Source organism: Podarcis erhardii (assembly GCF_964252035.2).
Source record: "Podarcis erhardii genome assembly, chromosome: 8".
In the NCBI taxonomy this organism is placed as follows: Eukaryota; Metazoa; Chordata; class Lepidosauria; order Squamata; family Lacertidae; genus Podarcis; species Podarcis erhardii.
Genome location: NC_138499.1, coordinates 77,132,813 through 77,142,387, shown reverse-complemented (window position 1 = coordinate 77,142,387; position 9,575 = coordinate 77,132,813).

Genomic DNA, 9,575 nt, shown 5'->3' with positions numbered 1-9,575 from the left:
AAGCCACCATCTTATAATTTGCTTTTTTCTTTTCTTTTCTTTTCTTTTTGCCTGCTGCCCATAATGTTCAGACCTATAATGAGATAATAGGGATGTGGGTAGCGCTGTGGGTTGAACCACAGAGCCTAGGACTTGCCGATCAGAAGGTCGGCAGTTCGAATCCCCGCAACGGGGTGAGCTCCCATTGCTTGCTCCCTGCTCCTGCCAACCTAGCAGTTCGAAAGCATGTCAAAGTGCAAGTAGATAAATAGGTACCGCTCCGCAGGAAAGGTAAACGGCATTTCGGTGTGCTGCTCTGGTTCGCCAGAAGCGGCTTAGTCATGCTGGCCACATGACCCGGAAGCTGTACGCTGGCCCCCTCGGCCAATAAAGCGAGATGAGCGCCGCAACCCCAAAGTCGTCTGTGACTGGACCTAATGGTCAGGGGTCCCCTTTACCCTTTATAATGAGATAATAGTTTAGTTAACACCTATGGCCACAAACCATGTTTCATCTTTTCCCCAAGAGGTGGTGAGTTTCTGTGTGGCCATGTGATATAGTGAACCTCAGTGGTGGCTTTATGATGTTAGTCACTACCACAAATGGCTTTGCAACCCCCCTTTAGAATTACATTAGGAAATGCTCCTGGCTTCATTTGGTCTGTTCCAAGGATGTGTAAACAAGAGAGATTTTAGCATGGCTGAATGGGCTGCGTTTGCTTGTTGTATTCTTTATAAACCAGATTCTCAATCAGCAGAACTCAATTAGGGCAGCTTTTTTAAATAAAAGAAGTCAATTTCAGCTTCTGCGATGCTCATGGCAGTCACTTGATTTAATTGTTTTAAACTGCCAAACAAAAAATGAGCATCTTATTGTTGGGTGGATCCTGGTTTTTCATACATTGCACAGAAATAACTAAGCATTCAGAGCTGAGCACAAAGGAAAGGTCACTAGGTTTTGCATCTGTGCTTCTATATTTGCACATGTTGCTAAGCAATGCACGGAAATCATAGCCCTTAGCTCCAAGATTGCCTTTTCAGACATCCATTATTAAAAGGAAATAAGCAACTGTACTTAGTAATATAATTTTACACAATTACTTGTCTGTCACTTTTGCTGACCCCTGATGCTTAAAAGCTAAGGAGGGTAAATGGTTTTACACTTGCTTACAAACATGCTTTGTTCGAGTAATGAGTGTATTGTATTGCTCAAAAATAAAATAAAATTACTGTAAGCTATCATCATGTGTTTAATGAGAAATGGTCTTTTAGCCATGTATTTTTAATGCGCTTGTGTGCCAGCTGATGTTCTCAGAGATGGAGAAATTCCTCAGCATTTTGCTTTCTCATATCGCTAGTGATTCATCGGAACCCGGAGAATGCTGTTAAGATGACAAAGAAAACAAACAGAGGCACCTTCAGTTGTTCTTTTTGTTCCCCTCATGAATTAAGAAAGGCCTTTTCTGCTGTGATGGGTGAAGAAGTTAAGTTTAGAGACAGATAGGAACTCTGAAGAGAACTGAAGGTGGTATGAGGTTGCCATTACCATACACACATCTTCTTTTTGTCCCACCATCATCTTTGGTCAACTTCATAAAAACATGGGCAGAAGGAATTCCTGGGTGTTGCTTCAACCTCTCTTCACTCTCTTATATCATAACCACAAAACAATAATTTCTGATTATTTATTTTGCTCATAGTTTAAATCCTGCTCACAAGTTCATCATATAATTTCTTTAAACAGTCTGAAAACAGTTTGCATTCTTCCATAAAACAGTCATCATTAAGTTCTTTTATTTTAGCTGTTAGCTTTGCGGATTCAACACAGTCCATCACTTTGCTTATTCATTCTTCTTTGGTGGGAACTTCTTCATCTTTCCATTTCTGTGCATAAAGAATCCTAGCTGTTGTAGTTACATACATAAACAACTTAACCATTTTTTGGAACTACTGTCCCTTTAATCCCCAGAAGAAAAGCTTCAGGGTTCGTGGGGTTTTTTTTTGTATAATCACTTTAAACATCTTTAAAATCTCCTAATATATCATTTACTTTCTTACAGGTCCACCACATATGAAGAAAAGAACCATCCGTTTGTTTGCACTTTCAGCAGTTATTAGGAATTTATGTTTAAAATGTTAAATAACCATTGGAAGTGGACAATGACAGATATTTCTGAGACTACTCCCCAATGATCTGTGTCAAATAAATTATTTCCATCACTGAAGGGATCACTTATGAGATAGTGACTGCTGGATAGAAAACTTTTGAAATATTAAAGGAACACTGAATCAGCAGGGTCAGCTCTCACTGCTGTCACCTAGTAAGCTTCTGGTTATTGAAGCTTAAGGCATCTAGAGATGCTGTCCAACTAAATTTCAGGAGACATAGCTCAGCAGGTACATGCAGGACTTTAAGGTGAGGTGTAAGCAGTTTCCTTCCTGTCTGACAGAATGTCAGCTCACATTACTTTGAAATGTTTGAGCACAGTGAAAAATTAAAGATCCACTTTTTACCATCCTCATGCTGAGGTACAAAAATCTTGCCTCTGATCTGCCTGCAGCATAAAGGGGGGGGGGGCTTTTTCGTAATAATTTTTAATTAGTTTTTTATGTAATACATTTTTATTAGTTTTCAATTACAGTCCAAAAACAGCCTCATTATAACAATACCAATTTATACAATTATTCCAATTATACCAATCATTCAAATACTGAATTATATAATTTAGTTAAAGTAGCTCCCAGTGTGCTATATTTGATGGTTTGATGATTTTCTTTATTCTAAAATCTTACTAGTTTCTATTGCATTCCAGTCATAATAATCCCTTATACAACAAATGCAATATTAATAACTACTATTTGTGTTGACACATGATTAAATGATTTTTAAAACTGCAAATAAGGAATTGAAACTATATCCTTGTTCTTCTTGTGTGTGGCAATTATTCTGTCTGTTGTGTTTCTTCCTGTCCTTGTAAGATGTTATGTCTTTCTTTCCCCCGGTTGTTGCTGTTATGCGTCATGCCTTGGGCGGAGCTGATATCCCATTGTTGTTCCAGAAATTTCTCCATTGCTCTGTCCTGTGCTTTGTTGTTTTGCACTGAGAACTTTAACAACAGCTGCCAAAGTCCCTCCATCCCAGAAAATAAACTGTTGTCTCCATTTTTTCCTCTTAACCTGGGAAAAGCAGTCTGTCAAACTGCAGGTGACTCAATAAAGAACCTTATCAGTTCCTTGGCAGCTCACAGACTCTTTTCATCCTTCCTTCCAGCTGAAGATAGATGAACAATTATGCAATTATGCTTCCAATTAAATTGATTCCAAGTCCTCTTAGTGTTACTCAGTTCACTTTGTAAATGTCCTGTTACGCCAGAAGCAGTTTTGGCATGCTGGCCGCAGGACCTGGAAAGCTTTCTGTGGACAAAAGCTGGCTCCCTCATCCTTAAAGCAAGATGAGTACCGCAACCTCATAGTCGTCTTTGACTGGACTTAACCATCCAGGGGTCCTTTACCTTTACCTTTAATGCAGATGACTTTCTGTGGATCAGCATTTCATGTATTAATTACTACATTTTTATCCCACTTTTTCTTCAAGGAGCTCAAGGGGTGTGCACATTTCACCCCCTCTCCTTTTTATTTTCAAAACGACCCAGTGAGGTAAGTTAGGGCAAGAGACAATGGCTGGCCCAAGGTCACCCAGGGAGCTTTGAGGCTGAGTGGGGATTTGAACCCTGGTCTCCAAAGCCCTAGTCCAGCACTTTAACCTCTACACCACACTGACTCTTGCAGAGGATTCCTGTGCATGTAAGCTCAGATGCTCAGCTGATTTCACTGGCAGGTACTGTCTAATAAGCATGAATTGGAAAATCCAAGTTTACTGTATTATATTCTCACCTCTGGGCTGGCAAGTTATAAAACACTGCCACTCTCTGCAAAGTCTTTATTACACCCGCCTTTGCAAGAGGTAGATTTGTAGTAAATTTAAGACATCGCCTCCAGGCGAAGACGACAACACCTCATTACTGAGTGACATCTTTACTGAAGAATGAACGTAACAAGTTTTTTTTATATAGAAACAGTAAAGAAGTTTACATAGCAGTGAGACTGAAGGGGATAATACTAGTTGGTTGAAGAACAGTGCGCTAAGATTTGTACTGTGGTTGGGTGGGTCTTTCCAAAAAAACCAGAATCCTTTTTGTTGGGGATAATTCAGATGGAAATTCCCAGGTATGCTACTACTGGGGCCCCTGTTTGTTAGTCCCAAAATGGAAAACAAGAGAGGTCCCAACCAAAGAAGGATGGCAACTTAAACTGATGGGATACATGCAGCTTGCAGATTTAACATATAGAATAAGAGAACAAGTAGAATGTACGTTTAAAGAAGTCTGGAAAATGTTTACTGACTATATGGGTGAAAATTGTGTTCATTTAAAAACACTTTAGGATAAATTCAAAAGTGTAAATAAGATTTGATGGATGTAACAATGGATTACTGAATAGTTTCGTTTATGTGAAATATTCAGGGATTTGTGGTATGCAAAATGAGCCACGGAAAGAGAAGAAGGGAAGTCATTGATTTAAGGTTGTTTAAATGAATGGGACGCGGGTGGCACTGTGGGTAAAACCACAGAGCCTAGGACTTGCCAATCAGAAGGTTGGCAGTTTAAATCCCCGCAACGGGGTGAGCTCCCATTGCTCGGTCCCTGCTCCTACCAACCTAGCAGTTCGAAAGCACGTCAAAGTACAAGTAGATAAATAGGTACCGCTCCGGCTGGAAGGTAAACGGCGTTTCCGTGCACTGCTCTGGTTCGCCAGAAGTGGCTTAGTCATGCTGGCCACATGACCCAGAAGCTGTACGCCAGCTCCCTCGGCCAATAAAGTGAGATGAGTGCTGCAACCCCAGAGTCTGTCATGACTGGACCTAATGATCAGGGGTCCCTTTACCTTTAAATGAATATTTTGAAATGTAAATTATAGATAGAGAGATGATAGATGATAGATGATAGATGATAGACAGATAGATGATAGATAGATAGATAGATGATAGATAGATAGATAGATAGATAGAGGAGTTGTGTGGCAGTTCTTCTTTTAACCTTCCTATGGAGTATTCAGCTGTGACTCTTTCGTTTCCCTCACAGTGCCTCAGATGGTTTGTCAGTTTGGGGTACTCTAGAAAAAAAATGGTGGACACCACAAAACATGATGGTCCTCACCATTTTTCCCATCTCAGACTGATGCAAGACATGAGTGAAAATAAAATGGTGGCTGCTGGCTGAATTCTGGCTGCCTGAACCAATTTCTTCATGTGGGAAGCAGAACCCAACAAGGATGCAACACTCAAATAACAACCCTGTTTGGGATGACCATTGCAAGATGACTGTTTCCCAAAAACTTCTATTTTTGAGTTGCTCTGAAATCCAATGATGTATATTTTCTTTTTCTTTTTTGTGGCTATCATAATATTTACTGGTATTCTAGTGATTTATAGTTAATAAAATGTTACGGACAGAGGTGAACATCCAACCATGCAATTGTAAGCCGGAGCTTTTCTTGCAATATGTGTTAAACAAACCATAATTAAAAGTTGGAAAGGTGTTTTTGATTGCAGGGTGCGTGTGGAGAAATCCCATGGGAACAAAGCGATTTAAAGATCTCTTAGCTGGAACTTTTTAATCAGTCTGAAGTTAAGACTGAGGAAAATAATTATTTTGTCTTAAATCATCAATCTGTTTGTTTCAGTAGTGGCATATCTTCACTCTGGTTCTGATATATTGCATTGATCACACTGTCAATAAGATCTAGAAGAGGGGAAAATGTGTTGTGAAATAAACTTCAGTATTGATGGATCTTGCATTTAAAGTTAATTAAAGTGGAAAATGCGTGATTGGGTGAAATTGCACTACCAATCGCTATGTTAACTAGGGAATAATGTTCAGTTCACATTGATTCCAGCATGGATAGATTTATTTTTCCCTGTGACACAGAATGATCATATTTGTAAAGGGAATTTTTGGGGTCAAAATTCCAATCTTTGAGCAAGCTAATAATTGAAACAAGGTTTCATCCACATCATAGAATGGATACTCATCCTTAGGTTCCTTCACTTCGAGAAGTGAGGTTACAGGAAACCAGGCAGAGGGCCTTCTCCGTAGTGGCACCCACCCTGTGGAACGCCCTCCCATCAGATGTCAAAGAAATAAACAATTACCTGACTTTTACAAGACATCTGAAGGCACCCCTGTTTAGGGAAGTTTTTAATGTTTGATGTTTTATCATATTTTTAAAATTCTGTTGGGAGCCACCCCGAGTGGCTGGGGAAACCCAGCCAGATGGGCGGGGTATAAATTTATTATTATTATTATTATTATTATTATTATTATTATTATTATTATTATTAAACAAATCCTGGGAGGATCTAAATCTTACTTTGTTGGGCTGCATTGCAGCTGTGAAGATGTCAATCCTCCTATAGTTTCTCTATTTCCAGTTCTCCTGATAACTTCAATCGGCATCCAGAAAGCTAGACTTTCAAGAATAACAACTGTAGCCTAATTCCACTCTCCCCTGATGTGGTGTCTTTTTGTATAGAAGTAAAAGATCCAACTGTACAATCTCCCACTCTTCTTCTGGACGACGGTGCCGTATGTGTTTCTGAAAATCTAGTCTGTTCTTGGTACAATCATAATTCTAAAGTCACATATTCAAGGTTAAAAAAAGGTAAAGGACCCCTGACAGTTAAGTCCAGTCGTGAACGACTCTGGGGCTGCGGCGCTCATCTCGCTTTACTGGCCGAGGGAGCTGGTGTTTGTCCTCAGACAGTTTTTCCGGGTCATGTGGCCAGCATGACTAAGCTGCTTCTGGCAAAACCAGAGCAGCTCACAGAAACGCCATTTACCTTCCCGCCAGGGTGGTACCTATTTATCTACTTGCACTTTGACGTGCTTTTGAATTGCTAGGTTGGCAGGAGCTGGGACTGAGCAACGGGAGCTCACCCCGTGACGGGGATTCGAACTACTGACCTTCTGATCAGCAAGCCCTAGGCTCAGTGGTTTAGACCACAGTGTCACCCGCATCCCGGATATTTAAGGTTACTATTGCCAAAAAAAGATAAATGCTATTTACTGACTGAGCAATATTAGAATCTCCACTGACCCAAATAAGTGACATTTCCTAACAGTCATTACAGGTGGAAATAGACAACTATATCCTCTTTCTTCAAAAGTGACATGACGCTAAGCCCTACCTGCTCCAGGAGCTTGTGTAAATCACTGCAGCCTCCTTCAGGTGTGAACCCTTTGCATGGAGTGGAATGGGAGGGGGACTGCCCTCCTGGCCTTGCCTTCAATGTTGCACATACACCAAGTCTGTTCAAAGATGTGATGGCGAGCTGGCTGCATTTGTGTAGGCTCCTCCAAGCAATTGGTAGCCCTGTATGATCAGCAATGGTGGATGAATCTCTTAATTGTGGTTTTTCTCTGTTTCTCCGTCTCTCCACTCTTAAGTTAGGCTCTCAAAAGTTCCATATTGGTTTTCATTAATTTTAAAAGACCTCATGGAAACCCATCAGCATTTTAGCATGGTTTTATCCCAACAGACTCATTTCTGCAAGCAACTTTCCTTAATAGAATGTGTTTATGTAATGAAACACCACACAGCATCAAACTTACGGGACTGCCTCTCCTGGTATGTCCCTCAGAGGACCCTAAGGTCCATGAATAATAATAGCTTAGAGGTCCTGGGGCCTAAGGAAGCCAGACTATCCTCCACCAGGGCCAGGGCTTTTTCAGTGACAGCTCCGACCTGGTTGAATACTCTGTCCCACGAGACTAGGGCCCTGAAGGACTTGATCTCCTTCCGCAGGTCCTATAAGACAGAGCTATTCCGCCTGGTCTTCAATTTGAATTAGCCTGATCCTCGATTCCCTTTTCCCTTTCCTCTTCTATGAAGAAACCCTTTCTGGGACCCCACATTAAAATTCTTCCCTGGTCTCCTTGCTGGCCCTAGTAGGACCAACTTGGCCAGTTAGCCCTGGTGATCATTCAATGTCTATTGACTGGGGTTTCCCCCCCCCAAAAAAATGACCCCTGAATTTTTGAATTTTATTGATATTGATGCTGCATTTTTATGTTGTATTCTATGCTGCTCTATGCTGGTTTTTAAGTCACATTTTAATCAGTGTTTTATATTTGCTGGTAGCCGCCCTGAGCCCGGTTTTTAAACCGGGAAGGGCGGGGTATAAATAAAAAAATATTATTATATTATTATTAAACCTGCCTGGTTTTGGTCAGAGGGGGCAAGGGAGAAGGAAATGCAGTGCTTCTCCCTTTCTAGTCCACCATGCCAAATATGTCAAAGACAACATTTTAAAAACCCATCAATCAAATTGTTTTGGGGATGGCTCCAAGGTCAGGATAAATCAACGTGATTCAAGGGCCACAAATTGCAGGCTTCACCTGCTATGCTAATGTGGAAAACACAAAAACTAATGGTAACACCATATGGTGCTGTTTTGAATACAAGGAAAGGTTTGAAAAGTAACAAAGGGAACTGTAGATGATCAGAGATGATGAAGGCTGCCTTTTCTTCCTTACTTTGAGGTGGACACAAAGCTTTTACAAATGTGTAGCAGTGGAATCAGGTTGTGGAAATAAAATATACAAGAGGCTCTATTGTAACTCAATTTAATGCCCTGTCTTTTAAATTAAATTAGGTATGCATTTAGTTGAATCTGGCACTCTATTTGTAATGTCAGTGTTTCACTGAAAGGTTTTCTTATAACTCTTTCTCCAGGACACTAACAACTCAAGGGGAAAGCTGATATTGCATTAAAGATGAACCGAAATGGTATTGGCTTTGAAACTGCTTTTTTTAAAAAAATGTAACCCAAAGTCAGGGGAAAACATGCCCTTATCAAATCTTGATTGATTTAGATTTATTGATTCGGCCTACTTCATTCATCCATGGTGACAAACCATAGCCCACCCTATCCAGCAAAGCAGAATAAATTGCATAACATCAAAATATTTTTAAGACTGCACTTAAACCTGGCTGAAAATGTTTTGAAATGAACCTCCCTGGGGCACAGGTGGGGTAGCCAATTTTTGATTCACTAGTGAGGGTTAAAGTGTCTCAGGGCAGTATCCAACTAACATGTCCTGTCAGTGGGCCGATTTCCATTTGCACAGTGGAACCTTCTCACCTTTCTTTCCTCAATGCACATCTGGGGACTCCAAATATAATCCACAGGATTGGAGGGGCACCCAAAACAGATTTAGAGATACGTAAAGGGAGAGGAGGGTTCAGTGGCATGGGGGGCAAAGGAGCAGTGGTCCTGGGTGCAAAATTATGAGACGGGCACAACAAGCTTCCTCATTAAGGCTGCATGGCTGAACTCCTGCCACCTTCCAGAGATCCAGGGAGGGAAGCCAGGCCCTGGCAGGGCCTTCGGGCCTGGGGTGGCGCTTCCTTCTCCTCATGGCTGATGAAGGAATGCCTGTCCATGCTACGCCCCTGCATGGGCTGAGCTGCTGCTCAGTGCACCAGTATGTGTGTATAACACTTGGCCACCCTGGGCACCACCAACCCACGCTACGC